General features: G+C 43.1%; 1 long non-coding RNA gene across 3 annotated transcripts in view; it reads left to right on the plus strand.

Annotated features, from left to right (window-relative positions):
• Positions 1-15,644, plus strand: part of LOC308645647 — a 35,240-nt gene that overhangs the window by 280 nt on the left and 19,316 nt on the right. The window contains exons 1-3 of one of the 3 annotated variants that reach the window (XR_014021255.1): positions 165-304; positions 766-883; positions 13,128-13,240. This is a non-coding gene — a long non-coding RNA (uncharacterized lncRNA). Of the gene's footprint in view, positions 1-164; positions 305-765; positions 884-13,127; positions 13,241-15,644 lie in introns of those variants that run through there. The other 2 variants (XR_014021256.1, XR_014021254.1) reach the window with 2 other exon arrangements.

Genomic DNA, 15,644 nt, shown 5'->3' on the forward strand with positions numbered 1-15,644 from the left:
CGGCCGCAGTGCGGTTGCCCTGGGTAACGCGGGCCGGGGCAGGGGGCGGCGAGGGAGGCCGGCGAGAGCGCGCTCGCGCCGCGGTGGGGGCGGGGGCGCGGGCCGTACGGCGCGCATGCGTGCGGCCCTTCTCCCTAGGGGCTCGCCGGCCTCGTGCGTGCGCACGCGCGCCGTCCCCCGGAGGCGTCTGGGTGTGCGGAGCGCGCGCGCGCGGCTCGGAGGCGCACCTGTGAGGTGTCCCCGGAGGAACGGCGGGTGGGCGCGCTGAGTCCGCGGCCTGGGGCGCTCGCAGCCCGCACTTGGAGTGAGTTGGCGCGGCCGGGCCGTGGACTCCGTATTTTCTCTCCCGGCTGGGGGCGGGGAGCGGGCCGGGGGCTGGCGGGCGGCGGAGTAGGCTGAAGAAAAGGAAAACAACCCATCTCTCGGGACGGGCCTCGAGCCGCGCCGGTCCTGGGGGTCGCGCGGGAGGGAAGGTCAGCGCGGCGCTGCTCGGGCAGGCCGGGCTGGGAGGCCGCGCGGGGCCTCGGGCGGCGGCCGGGGGTCGCGGGGGGCGGCGGGGCTCGGCGGGCGGAGGCCGCGGGCGCGGGACTCCCGGGCTGGCCCATTGTTGTAGCGGCCGGGGGCAGCGGAGCGCGGCGGCCCGGAGGCCGTGCGGTCGCGTCGAGAGCGGCTTCAGGGGGTCCCCGGGGAGCGGCCATGGGCGCGCGGGGCCGGGAGCCGGGCTGCGGAGCGGCCCGCTGCAGGGTGCGGTGTTGTTGCTTGCAGCGCGCAGGCCGCGGAGCATCGCGCTCAGGTGATGAAGAGCGCGTCGCGCACCCGGCGCAGGAGCCAGCCGCCGCCGGACGCCTCCATTGTTTGACCACGCCAGGCCGGCCCTGCCCAGGTGAGCTGGCCGCGGCGGCACCCCTCCTGCGCGGCCTGCAGGCCGGCCGCTCCCGGCGGGACCCGCTGCAGCCCTCGCCTGCCCCTGCCTCTGGTTAACTCACGGTGCCCCCTCCCCGACGTTTTCCCTTCCGGATTAGGCTGCCGTGTCGCCCTGCCAGCTCACCCCGCGTCCCCGCAAAACTCAGCTCCTTTGTGAGACCTTTCTTGCCCAACTCTACCAACTAAATCGAATCTCTCCAGCAGAGTCTGCTCGGTACGGGCGAGCTGCTAGTTTGATAACTGGCTGTCTTATCGCAACAAAGGAGTCCCGGTATTGAAAAAAAAATATTTCCAGGCTATTGCCTTCTAAAGGAACGTTTTGTGATACTTAAAACAGTTTTGTTTTATCAGGATCGAACTGTTTTTATGCATTTTGTCTTCTCTTTTAGAGGGGACCCCTAATCCCTTTGTAGACGCAAAGCTTTTCAGAGCAGGGAAGTGTGACCTTGTTCAACCTACCTGTTAATTTAAAATTTAAAAATTAATTTTGGATTAGTAGAGTAGTGCATTTTCTTTGTACACACGGGTGTATCTCAAGAGATGGCAAGACATTGACTATCACCCCCACCCTCTGCAGATAAGGACTAGGATATGTGTGCTGTGTGTCCTTCTGGCTTTTTAAAAATACTTGGAATCATCTTTGATTGTTTTAACAAGTATCAGCTAGCTGACATACTGTCTTTCAACTTCAGCATTATGTGCTTCAACTAATTTTTAAGAACTGCTGCATCATGTTCTGTAGTTTGGGTATACTATAATTTATTCAGCCATTTCCCAGATTATGACAATCTGTTTTAGTTTGAAAAATAGCTTTATTTGGTGGTGGTTGTTCTCTGCTGAAATGCAGTTTTAGCGAAGGGAGAAATTTAGTGAAGGATGAAATTCTGTGCTAATTACAGAAAATAGACATTTATGGTGGAAGTTCCTGGGTTAAGAATCTACATGTGGGAGCCTCCAGCCCTTCTATGATAGTCTTGACTATACTACTTACAGGTCCTGTGACCTTGGGAGAGGACAATTACTCCAATCCTCAGTTTTCTATAAACCCGTGTTAATACTGCTCTCTGCTTCACAGAGTTCAGTGATACCATGGGAAAGTGCTTGGTAGAACCCGAGGTCGTAAACAAAGATTGGTTTTATTAGCCTTTCCAATCCAAAAATTATCAATTTGCAGTATGATTTTTTTTTTTGTCAGATGTTTGTATCAGAATACTAGAGATGGCAACTTTGAATGATTTTTTAATTTATGGTTTTGCTACAACTAATTTTTGTCAAATACTGGTAATGCTAAAGATTTCTTAAAGAATATTTGGCAAATCACATTTTTCCTAGTGCTTTTTTTTTTTTAAGTTGTCAAGGGACCTTTATTTTATTTATATATATATATGCAGTGCTGAGAATTGAGCCTGGGCCTCACACATGCTAAAGCACTCACAACCCCAGCCCCCTAGTGCTTTAACATGCCTTAAAAAAAAAAAGTGAGGCATGTAAATTAGTTGACTGAATCAATGTTATTAGCAAATTAAATGCTTGATAAAACTTCTATTGTAATAGTTAAAAAACATTTTCTGATGATGTAGATTGTACACACTAAAGCTAATCTGAGTCTGGCAGCAGCAGACTCAGATTAGCTTTAGTGCTTCTTCAAGGGAAAAAGAAATGACTTCTTACTGAGTTTGTAAGCACTATCACATCATTTCATCAATTTAAATTTTGATGAAATGATTTGATAGCTACACAATTAATGGCTTTGTAGATATTTTCCTTTCATATATATATATATATATACACACACACATACACACACACACACACACATACACACACACACACACACACACACACTCACACTCCTGTGGTATGGCCAACAAAATCAACTCATCCCTGCCCTTTTGAAATTAGGGCTGTTCAGAAATGAATCTCACAACTGCACTTCTGCTCACAAAGTGGTATCCTGAGAGGCTTGCGTATTACCAGCTGTGAGAGAGGATGAAAATGGGTACTGCATCTTAGATTGGGGAGGGGGACCCAGGAAAGACTTGTGCAAAAATAAAATTAAACTGAAGTTTGAAGGGCGAGTGGGCGGTTAGTGTCAAGTGATGTAGGGGATAATTTTCCAGGCAGAGGAACAGCATGTGGGAAGGCCCTGAAGGGGGAAAAAACTTTGCCCATTCCAGGAACTGAAGGAACAACTGTGGATAGATTCTAGTGGGTGAGGGGGGAGAGTGGCTAGGCATGGAGCCAGATCATGTAGGGTCTTGTAGGACAGGTTAGGGATGTTGTGTTTTATCCAGAACGTAATGAGAAACCATTAGAAAGGTTGGGTTTTAAGCAGGGGAGTGACATAATCAGATTTGCATTTTTAAACAACCACTCCAGTTGCCACATGCAGAATGTGGGGGTGTGGGTAGATCGTGGAAGTGGGAAGAACATGCAGGCTACTTCACAGAGCTATCTAGAGGAGTTGTGTCCTATTTCTTGGACTTTATAGTGAAGTCATGCTACCACCTATGGTTTAGTCAAAATAGATGTTTGGTTTGAAAAAACAAAACCCCCTCATTTCTTATTCTAAAAAGGCAGGACTAAATAAAAGTAGGAATAAACAGATACTTTTTAAATGTACTGAAAAAGTGCACATAAGCATGAAATCAGTTGTCCACCCTTAAAACAAAAACTGTCAGAAAATCAAGTTAAAAATTAGAACATTGTTTAATAAGTTTTTTTTTTTTTAAAGAGAGAGTGAGAGAGGAGAGAGAGAGAATTTTTAATATTTTATTTTTAGTTCTCGGCGGACACAACATCTTTGTTGGTATGTGGTGCTGAGGATCGAACCCGGGCCGCACGCCTGCGAGGCGAGCGCGCTACAGCTTGAGCCACATCCCCAGCCCTGTTTAGTAAGTTTTGACAAAGCCATAACACAAGTGAAGTAAAGATGTAAAATGAAAAAAAATATTTGTAGACACTGTTGACTAGGGAAACATGCCTGAGTCTGCAGTGCATGTATAAAATTCATAGTTGAATATCCAAAGTAACCCAGCAGAGAATAAAACAAAAGAAACAGAAAATGAACTCTGGCCACATTTCAACAACAATTTAAAAAAAACAAAACAGTGAAGCATGTAGGTAATGTGGATGCATCCTACCGAGGAAATACTGTCTGCATAGAGGTGGTCATAAAGTATCCTGAATGACTTGAAGGAATGTTTTTGACATAAAGAGAGAGGCCACATTCCTGGAAGTGATGTTTAAATGTCATGGAGACAGCCATTTTGGGGTGAACTGAATAAGTATGATTACTGAGATGGGGGTATTTATGAGTATTTAAACACCACAGAGCCATATTCACATCAGCGTCATCCTGACTTTATTAGATTATCTGTACAGGTCACTGAAACCTGCGCTCACCCCAGAAATAAACTATTTTATATGGAAATCTAACACATGATAAGTCATGAGTGCCCCCTAAATCTGAAGAAAACAGAAGTCCCTATCAAACATCTGAAAGGAGGAGACCTGTACACTCAGCACAGACTTTGTAGTTAGTTGTACAACTGGAGACTTAAATAAGGAAACAAATCTCTATCTTACGAGTGTCATGAGTGAGAAACAATGGAGAAAATATAACAAAAAAAAATGTATTCCACTACATAAAAAGTTAAAGTTCAGAAGAAAAGGGAAACAAAACCCTACAATTAAGTTACCACAAAATCAGAAAATACTTGTGTCAATAAGCAAATGATCTTTAATATATAAATTCCTATCTTACGAACAATTGGTAATTACTATTCAGAAGAGTTAGATTCTATTCTTAATAGCAACAAGACTAGACGATAATAAGAACAAAGCATGAATGAACTGAAACTTTATGCAGAACATTAAAATCTTATTTAAATGATTTAAAAGTTAACCTGAGTAAATGGGCAGCCCTTGCAAGGAATTCATGATATTCTTGTAGGAGAATATGAGATAATATGAAGGAAGTCTATTGCGGCATCATTTGTAATAAGGAAAAATAAAAACCAACTACCATAAATTTTGGTGCTGCTACACTTTGGAATATTACATAGTTTTTAAAAAAGAGAAGCAGTCTTGAACGTATTGACATAGCCTGGATGGATGTCTATAATATACTATAGAGCCCCCACAAAATAAGTTTAATCCTGTTTTTTGTAAGATACAAATGTTATGTATGTTATATCTGAATAAAAAGGAAAAGGTCTAGAAGAATCCTTGGAAAAGCATTACTAGTGATTACTTCTAGGGGAAAGCATAGGACAGTTTATTTCATATGCTTTAGCATTGTTTTAGCGCTTTTTTTGAACAAGCATTTAAATAGGGAAAAAAAGCTACGTTCAAAAGATGTAGAATTATTTTTAAGGGTAATTGATTCTCTAGCCACTAAAAATGTTCATGAAGAAAATACATTAAAATAGTTGTGACAGTGTTAAGTTGGAGAAAATCAGGATAAATAGCTGTATACGTGATGTATTAAACAAAAGTCCCAACAACCTTCCAGTAAAACCTATGAATGGGGGACTTGGGTTGTAACTCAGTAGTAGAAGGCTCTTACCTCGTACATGTGAGGTGCTGGGTTTGATCCTCAGCACCACATGAAAATAAATAAAGGTGTGTGTGTATACACAGAGAGACAATTTGTAGAAAATTTGTTAGACTATTAAGAGTACTCAACAGGATTGACAGATACAAGATAGGTACAAGATATCTTGTATGTATTTATGTAGACATAAATCAACGGGAAAACTAATGAAAAATTATGGAATGGGATACTTCTATAAAGTATGAGGTTAAGTATGTCCAACTGCAACTAAAATAATATTTTTAAAAAACCTGTGAATGGGGGCTGGGGATGTGGCTCAAGCGGTAGCGCGCTCGCCTGGTATGCGTGCGGCCCGGGTTTGATCCTCAGCACCACATACCAACAAAGATGTTGTGTCCGCCGAGAACTAAAAAATAAATATTAAAAAAAAAATTCTCTCCTCTCTCACTCTCTCTTAAAAAAAAAAAAAAGCCTGTGGATGGAACATGTCTAGAAGAAAGTAGATGAGAATCTTAAGAATTGTGAGCTTTGGGTGGTAGAGGGTTGGTGATTTAAATAATCTGCTTTTTTATATTTATTGAGATCATATCTATTACATTTATAACAGAACCTATATATAATTTTATGTGTGCACTTTTTCAAAGCCACATAGAGGGGCTGCGGTTGTAGCTCAGTGGCAGAGCACTTGCCTAGCATGTGTGAGGCACTGGGTTTGATCCTCAGTACCACGTAAAATAAAGGGATTGTGTCCATCTACAACTAAATAAAATAAAATAAAAGCCACATAGATAAATTTGTAAATTACACAGAAAGTGGGATCCATTGAAAATTTTTAAGCAGGGTAGAAAAATATCATTAGCATGGATAATGAATTAGGAGGAAGTAAGACTTGGGGAGGAAGAGTTAAAAAACTGAGACAAAATAAGTGGAGCTAGTGGCATGGTTAGAAAGGACTTCAGGAAGTAGAGTCATGGGACTTTAGGATAGGGAGGGAAGGTTAAGCATTACTAGTGATTACTTCTAGGTTTCTGGCTTGGGCAGTTGAAGAGACAGAGGACCCACTTACTATAGTTGAGATTATAGTAAGCTTTCTTGAGGAAATGACAGATTAAGTTTTAGACATACTGAGTTTATAAAGAATTTACAGGATATGTAGGTTCTTCCTGAAGGTAATTTAAAAGAATGATTTTATTGTGCATATATGTATTTTGCTATATGAATGACTGGAAGCAGTATATAGCTCGTTATTGGAATCATTGTTACTATGTGGTAAATTTTTTTTTTGAAACATAATTATACATTTGTAAACTGTTTAAGATTGAGGCATGTCTGTCCAGCAGAGATTGCACTGTATCTGAGGTCTTTCACAACTGCATGACTCTGGCTATAGGTGATACTTGGATTGCCTTTGTGGTGCACCAGGCAAGGCTACTGCCTCTGTAAACAGATGGTGGAGATTTTTGGGGCATTAGTGGTCCTGTCATTCATCCTGTTGTCAGAGTACTACTAATTGGAGTGATTTTTCTTAGTGTTGGAAGGTGGCCAGGAAATAGGCAGAGTGGTTAGTGCCCTGGCCTTACTTTCATGTGGAAGTGACCACATGGCTGTTAGAAGTATGGATAGAGATTTTGGAGTGGTTCATTGTCCTTGCCACATGACTGGGAAATGGTAGGCTTGCAGAGCAGAATGAGATACTGGAGGCAGAGCTGGGGCATGTTTACCTTAAAGGACAAAGTAAGGAGAAGGTAGGGAAGAACCTGCCTGCAAAGGTAACAGAGGTTCATGAGAGAGGAACAAGGATGTCTTGACTGGAGAGTACTTGGTTGAAAAGTAAAACCCATTTGAGATGGTGTAAATGTAAGGGGTTTTTGAGTAATACAGCTTGGAATTCTTTTTAAAAAAATGTTTTTTTTTTTTTTTTTTTTTTTAATGGTACCAGGGATTGAACCCAGGGGTACTTCACCACTGAGCCACATCCCTAGTCTTATTTTATATTTTATTTGGGTGTGGAGTCTTACTGAGTTGCTTAGTGCCTTGCCGTTACTGAGGCTGGCTTTGAATTCACGATCCTCCTGCCTCAGTCCTCCTGAGTTGCTGAGATTATAGGCGTGCACTACCAAGCCCAGCATGGAATCCCTTCTTGATTGGACCTGTGAGGGTTGGACATCAGCAGGGTTGGTGTGGCTGTACTCTGTCTTTTCGCTTTTCCTATTCACTACCTGTCTGCTCTGTGCTTTTGCTCCTCCTGCTGCATGTGACCCTAGAGTGGCCACTCTGGAAGGCCATCCTGAGTCTGTCACTTCTACCAGCCTTCATAGACCAAGTCTTTTCACTTCCTAATTCTGAATTCTCAGGGTAGTGAATCTGAATGGCTCAGTTTAGCTTCTGCATTCCTGCTCTTGGGTTCACTGTTGTGGGGTGAAACACAGTTTCCCTTCGTGTTCATGAATCTGACCAGAAGGGAATGACAGGAAGATGCTGAAGAGGTCTCCTGGAAGTTAGGAGGAAGTTTCAAGGATGGTCAGGAGCAATTGTTTTAAGTGGCCCTGAGATGTAAAAAGGGAGCAGGAGTGAAATGAGATTTGGCAGATTGAAATCATTTAGCCCAGGTTTAAAGTGGTGACACACCAGGTCCTTGCAGGAGAGTCACCAGGTAACTGATGGCGATGGCAGGCTCATTGTACAGAAAATTGAGTTGTTGTTGTTTTTTTTTTTTTTTAAATGAAATTTAATTTTGGAAATATAATGGGAGCATTCCATTTATACTTTAATTTTAAGAAGGCATGTTTTGTATTGCTTTCTAAAACTAATGCAGTAATGTACCTTTAACTCTGGAGCATGCGGCAGTGTCTGCTGTGTCACCTGATAGACATTCAGTAAAGCTCTTTTAGAGCTCATTTATTTTTCATAGCCCTGCGAGTTCATAAAATAGTCATGGCTTATTTCCATATCTTATTTTGCAGCATGTTCCAAGGTATTAGGAAAGAGTTTGTGAGGAAGCAGACCTGTCTCAAAGATAAGTTCTGCCTTTTAAGTTAATAGTAAGGGCTGGGGATGTGGCTCAAGCGGTAGCGCGCTCGCCTGGCATGCGTGCGTCCCGGGTTCGATCCTCAGCACCACATACCAACAAAGATGTTGTGTCTGCCGAGAACTAAAAAATAAATATTAAAAAAAACTTCTCTTTCTCTCTCTCTCTCCTCTCTCACTCTCTCTTTAAAAAAAAAAGTTAATAGTAAAATAATTAATAAAAAGAATTGGAACCCTCTTTTTTTCTGCAGAGTAAATGTCCTTATGGCCCTCGGGCTGTCAGAATCATTTTAGATTTTGAAATTTTCATGTAGGATTCCTCTTGTTAGAGGTAAGAATATTTCACTTTTTCAGAGGACTCAGCATTGGCCAGGAAACATGTCAGATTACTTAGTTCACTGTGATTCATTTACTTATTACTGTGTCATTATGATAGGATTAGGACCTTGTGATGAGGCTTAGATTCACAGAACAGAGAACCTGCACAGACCAGGTTGCACAGATTTCCATGATTCGAGGCAGCTAGTTAGAGGTAGCGATCCATTGTTAAATTCATTTCATGTTCCAAGACCTCAGTGTAAACCTCCAGAGCTAGTTTCTGAGCCAGTGTTGGAGTGCCCTCTGGAGGCACAGGGAACACTCAAGTTTTTTTGTAAAAACCAAAGTTGAGACTCGCATGTGAGATGGAAGCAGAGAAGAGCTGGGGCCCAGGAGCTTGCCAGGCAGACTGAGAACGCAGTGAAGGTAGAACAAGGAGGCAAAGAGTGTGGCCAGCAGTATCCAGTGAGATGTAGAACAGAAAGTGCCCTTGGATGGGTCAAGAGGAAGCCAGTACTGGGAAGAATGTCAGTGGTGTGAATAGGAAATGAAATAGTAGAAACCAGGAAAGTCAGTCTTTAAAAGGCCTGTTGGGGTCAGTGGGGGAGGAAGAGAATGGCAGCTAAAGAAGGCATAGGATCAAGTGTGGTTTTTATGTAGTGTTTTGCATTGTGCTGAAGGGACAAAACAAGATGAAAGGTGTGGGGTGGGGGAGGAGAGAGTTGGCTGAGGCATTCCTCACCTGGGAGACTTGGTGGGGGAAGAGATTGCTTCCCCAGGGGCTCTACAAGTGGTGGAGTAGGGATTTCCTATTCACTGTGGGATAATGGGAAATGTTTTTGATGGCAGACAGAGGTGCAGGTGAGAAGGCAAGACTGGCATGTGAGGGTGTGACCTTCTCATCATGCGCTAGCATCTTCTTTGTTGAGCTGAGAACTGGACTCAAGACTGACCTTTAGAGGATACCTGTATTTAGGAATAAAAGAAATGATAAAAGCACTGAGCAAGGCCAGAGAAGAAGGGAGAATGTGTTGAATTGGGCCAGAGACATATAAACTGGGAGTCAGAAGGATGTGAGGAATGGCCTTGAGATTTGACAAGGGGAAAGCCATGTTGAGCAGTTTTGTAGAAGTGACTGGTGGGGTGCATCAATAGGGCGCATGGGAGGGACATAGACTGTGCTCATGGAGAAGCTAAGCATCCAGCTGAAGCCACCAGGGTCAGGAGCTGGCTGTGGAGGACAACTGGAGAGTGAATCTGTGCATATACTTAGCATAGTCTGCATGGCTAGAGAAAGGAAGATGATTGCCTTTTTGTTTTTAACACCATTATCTTAGAGTATAAGATCTATGTTTTGTAACTTTTCTGCTACCTCCTGTTTTTTTTCAGGTTGAAAAACTGGGGAGTTGGTTTCTAAGTCAGCCTGTTCAGGTTTTGTTTTGTTTGTTTGTTTTCTGGTTCTAGGGATTGAGCCCAGGACACGTTACCACAGAGTCACATCTCCAGGCCCTCTTCCTCCTCTTATTTTGTTGCAGGGTCTCACTAAGTTGCTCAGGCTTGCAATTTGTGATCTTCCTGTCCCTGTCTCTCAACTAGCTGTACAGGCATGCACCACCATGCCCAGCCCAGCCTGCTCAGTGTTGAGGGGTAAGGCCTGCTGTGTAAGGTGTGCTCTCACACAGGGCCAGCTTAGCCTAGACATGGCCCCTGCCCTGGGACTGGTATGAAGACCTTTACCATATCATATTAAACTTAAGAAAATCCCCCGTGTTTCCTATACAGTTAGCTTCTGTAGAACTATATGAGTTAAACTTTATTTGACATTTATTAACTCTTGATTTTGCAATTTTCGTTTGCATTTTCTGTCCAGTAAATTTCATTTTAAAGTCTACAGCATCAGGTCTTAAGATGCTCATAGGCCCTAGGGACTGTGCCTATTGCCTGGGGATAAGACATCCCTGTCCTGTTGGGAAGCAGAACTTAGGCTATGTCTAGGCTTGTCTGGCAGGGGAGGACTTGCTAGGAACCTGCTTGTTTGTGAGGCCAGAGAGTCTTCTGGGAAACCTTCATCCAAGGGGGAGTGGAAATAACAGTTGTAGTTAGAGAATCTTTGTTGTTGTTGAAAGAAATGAATTCATTCAGACTGCTTTAAGAAAAAGGGATTTGGGGCTGAGGCTGTGGCTCAGTGGTAGAGTACTTGCCTAGCCTGAGTGAGGCATTGGGTTCGATTCTCAACACCACATATAAATTAATAAATAGATAAAAGTCCATCAACAACTAAAAAATTTTTTTTTAAAAAAGGGGGGGATTTGTTGTAAGGATGCATGTGGACTAGGAAGCCATCAGGAAAGAGGGCAGTTCAGAGGCCGCCTCAGGCTCTCCCAGGGACAGTAGATCTCTGTGGCATCTCTTTTCTTTGTCTTTCTTCTCTTGCTACCATTGGGCTCATTTTTTCCTACTCTGTATGTTTTTTCTCTACCTTAGCCTCTCTTTCCTGGTGGGCTCTCCTTCCTTTTGACTTTGGTGTGCTGTGATTTCTTGTGACCTCTTCAGTCTTTTTGTATATCACAGCCTTTCAGCTTCATCTCACAGCTGATCATCTCATTCCTCTCAGGATTGTTTAGGTTCCTCAGAGAGAGAGTCTGATTTTGTTTTGCTTTTATTATTGTTCAGAGCACATAGTAGTTCTTAGCTAAGTTCTTGGGTCTTGGTCTCATAAATTGTCATATGGCCCCTGCTAGCCTGGGTCTACCTTAAAGATGAGGCAGTTGTCGTTAGTAGGGTTTATATGCCCATAGGCACCGTGATTGGCATTCTCGGTAAGGAGAAAAAACCCTTGCCTAGTATCAAAACCATTTGAATTTCTTCCATATGTATTCCTGCCCTTTTAAAATATATCCTACTAATAGCTTTATTCTAAGATAACCCTTTGTTCCCACAAAGAAACACTGATCCATAAATATGTTTAAAGCATTTTCACTCTTCCATTTTCTTTCTCTTTACTCTCTAACTGTGCATGGCTGCTCAGTGTAGTCTGAAACCCTCTCATATTAGTGATTTCTGCTGCAAATGGATTTAGCAACTTCAGATAGTCTTTAGCAAGTTGGAGAGTTATTATTATTCTTTTTAATGGTACTGGGAATTGAGTATAGGAGTGCTCTGTCACTGAGCTACATCTCTGGCCCTTTTTATTTTGAAACAGGGTCTCATTAAGTTCCCTGGGCTAGTCTTGAACTTGTGACTCAGATCTTTTATGTATTACTGTCCTCCAAAGTTCCAGGGAGCTATATATATAGCATACAGTGATTCAGCACCATTCCCAGATTTACAGCATTTAGGGAAACAAGTAAATATCCTATCCAAATGTAAACATGGCAGCAGTTTTGATACCTAGGTCCCTTAATATATTGTACCTCCCAAGGAAGAGTCTTTAAAAATAGACTTTGAAATCTGTACCCAAACAACTCTGAGTCATAGAATGTGGCAGAAGAGGTGGTAGTGGATGAAATAAAGTAATGATAATGATAGCTCATCTATGTTGAGCCCTTAAAATTTGGTAGCACTGTGTTTTTTTTTTTTTTAATATTTATTTTTTAGGTATAGTTGGACATAATACCTTTATTTTATTTATTTATTTTTATGTGATACTGAGAATCGAACCCAGGGCCTTGCACATGCTAGGTGAGTGCGCCACTACTGAGCCACAACCCCAGTGCTGGTAGCACTGTTTTTTTTTTAAGTACTGATGCATTCACTTATTTAATCCTTCAACTACCTTAAAAGATTTGATGCCTTTGTGATCTCTATTAATTCCATTTTGACCTTTTAGGTGAAAGCCACACAGCAAGGATGGTAAGGCCTGCCTGTGAACCCATTCTGTCTCATTTGTCTCCTTTAGTGCTCCTCTTGCCTGTAGAGTCAGTGACAAAACACTGCTGACTTTTTGCTCCCTGGGACTCTAGCCAGTTGGAGTCAGACATCCAATACCCACCAACCTACATCTTGGTTTGAATAAAATTCCCATCAGGAGGCTCATTGTGATACTAGGATTCCTATATTTTGAAAGTTGCACAGACTGCCTGGATTTCCCTTTCCATGATTTCTCAGATGTTTGCTTCCCTTCTTTGGTTTTCTATCCTTTGAATCCTATACATTTATATAAACCCCAAATGTAAATGGTTCTGTCCTGTCTTGTGAGTGAATAGACTGTTCGTAATGGCCAGTTCTTCAAAACACCTTGGGATCCCAAACTCTCCATAATGTAAACCTGCTTTTTTTTCTCTGCATCTCTCCCATCCAGCAGGATCCTCAGGCTGGAGGAAGTTGCCTGCTCTTGCACCCTGCAGCCACTGTGGGCCCTGCCTCTGCCTCCTCTTCTGGAATGTCTTGAGGGTTCTGATTCCAGTCACTGTGGTAAGTTTCCCCTTATTTCACCATTTGTCTGAGATGGAGAATCCCCTTCACACGTTTTGAACTGAAGCTGATTGTCCTTGGGTTTTTTCTTTCTCCTTAGCCCTCCCCACCATCTCCTTAATTTTTAGCAGTGCTCTCAGGTTAGGGAGGAGGAAACTCCCAGACCTCATGCTTTTCCTTAACTTCCCTTCATTTGACTTTCATTCCAAGGATGGCAGAAGCACTGTTGCCCTGCCTCTTTGTCCAGAACTTTATTTTCTTCTTTTCACACAAACCATTAGTTACTAAGCTTTGCCCCATTTTCCTTTGTTATCTTGGAGGCTTTCCTTGCTTTCTAGATCTTATGCCATCTCCTATTTCCTTGTTTCTCTCTTTACTGAGATAGCAAAATGTTTTTTAAAAGCTATTTATTGCTCCATAAATTTCTGGTGTTTTTCCCAAAGCTTGAACAGTGGCCTTTTCTAAATATGGGTTCCTGAAAACCATCTCACATGGGGAGTGTGGTGGTACATCAGCCCCTATGTGAGCTCCATTCTGAGAACTGTCATGTACCCAGCACAAGTATCTTTTTTTCTTGTTTTTTTTTTTTTTTTTTTTTAGCTTCTGGATCTGTGATCCTTTTTTAATGATCCTCATCCCCTTTGACTCAAGAAGACAACTTGTATCTAATGTGGGACAGGCTTGTTCACCTGATCTTGCTGAGATGCAGAATGCATAGTTGAATACTCTTTCCAGGCCCAGCTAGAAAACATGAGAAAGGGAAAACTGTCTCTCCCAAACCGTCTGCCTTCGGTGGGAGCATGCCGTTTATCCTCTATTCTCCCACTGCCAGAGGTGGGTTTCTTAGGCCCTTGATGTCTCCCTTCCCTGACTTCACTCTCTACCAGTGAGAATTGACTCAGTGAGGTAAAGGACATTTCTGTGGCCTCTGTCTTTGTGGGACCAACGGTGCCAAGTTGGAAGGTTAAATCCACGTGGATGTGTGTTGTCTTCCCTCTCTCCTGGCTTGCGTGGCTGAGTGGTAAGGCATAGTTTGCTCCTGAAGGGAAAGTCTGGTCTGCCCTCTCTGTTCAGGTGTCCTGGATGGGTTTTTAGGTGATGCCTTGTTTGGAAGATGGGAGCAAGTGTGGCCTGGCATAATGTTCTCTGTCTCTTACTTTCTGGCTCTGTTCTCTTCCTGTCCTGACTTGGGAACTCTTGGCCTAGGCTTTATTCCAGGTGTTAAGACTGAAGGTTCAGGTCTAGAATTTTATGAATTCCTCTTTGTGCCAGTTATATATATTGGTCTCAAGCTCAAGGTTGCATCTAACATAGGAAAAACGGTTTTCCACATGAATTTGCTTAGCACAGGAGTGCTGCACTGGGAATTGGATTCATGGGCCCAGCTAATTACTAGTAAAGTGTTCACGTCTTGCAATTTTAGTTCAGTACTATGCATGAAGCCTGGATGTTGAAGTAAGTTCTGTACAATGTGTTGTAACCATTCCCCCAACCCCTTCGGGAGAATAGGGTGGCAACACATCTGTGCATGCCAGTCTTGAGTTGTGATCACCAAGGCCCATTCAATGTCAGTATTCTTGCTTTCTATGACTCCTTGGCTGGAGGAAGTCGCCTGCTCTTGCACCTCATGCCTCCTGAATGAGCCTGGTGTGCATGGTGCCCACCCTTGTTCATGCTCATGTTCATTTACTAGATGGTACAACTTACTTCAGAGTCAGACTCTGAAGTCCCTAGGGTAGTCAGATTTATAGAGATAAGGAAGAATGGGAGCTGCCAGGAGCTGGGAAGAGGGAGAAAAGTGAGGCTGTTCTTGAAGGGGGTTAGACTCTCACTTTTACAGGATAAACTATATTTAAAAATAGTTAAGATGGTAAATTTATGTTTCTGACCACAATTAAGAAAAATGCATAAAATACAGCCAGCATGCCACATCCTTAACTTTAAATCTAGGCACTACTATGATGGGGAACTCCTGCTCCCAGCGTCACTGAGGATAGTCCTTCTACATACCCATTTGCCATTTCTGTCTCTTCTCCAAGGCCCAGTCAGTCTGTCTGGTTTCTTGTATACTTAGCTAACCTGGGGGTCTTGAGCTTTACAGCTTATTCTTTTTTCTCCTGGACCTGCCCCTTTGGCTCATGGTATAGCAGTGACAGGAAGACCTGGGTTTGACAAGTGGAGTCCTTCCCTGAGCACAGGAGCTGATCTGGCCTAGTCCTCCTGCACTGTCTTCCCTGGTCCCTCCCCTCCTAGTTCCTGGCTGGTCTAGGGATGAGAGACTGACCCCTTGAGAAGACAAGATGGAGTAGATTCGATTCAACTAAAGGCTAAGAAGTGGCAGAGAAGAGGGCATTTCCTAACATTCTGTTGTTTATTGTGCACTGATCCTCCATCTAGATCTCCT

This window comes from Spermophilus citellus (assembly GCF_964194105.1).
Source record: "Spermophilus citellus genome assembly, chromosome: 3".
NCBI classification, from domain to species: domain Eukaryota; kingdom Metazoa; phylum Chordata; class Mammalia; order Rodentia; family Sciuridae; genus Spermophilus; species Spermophilus citellus.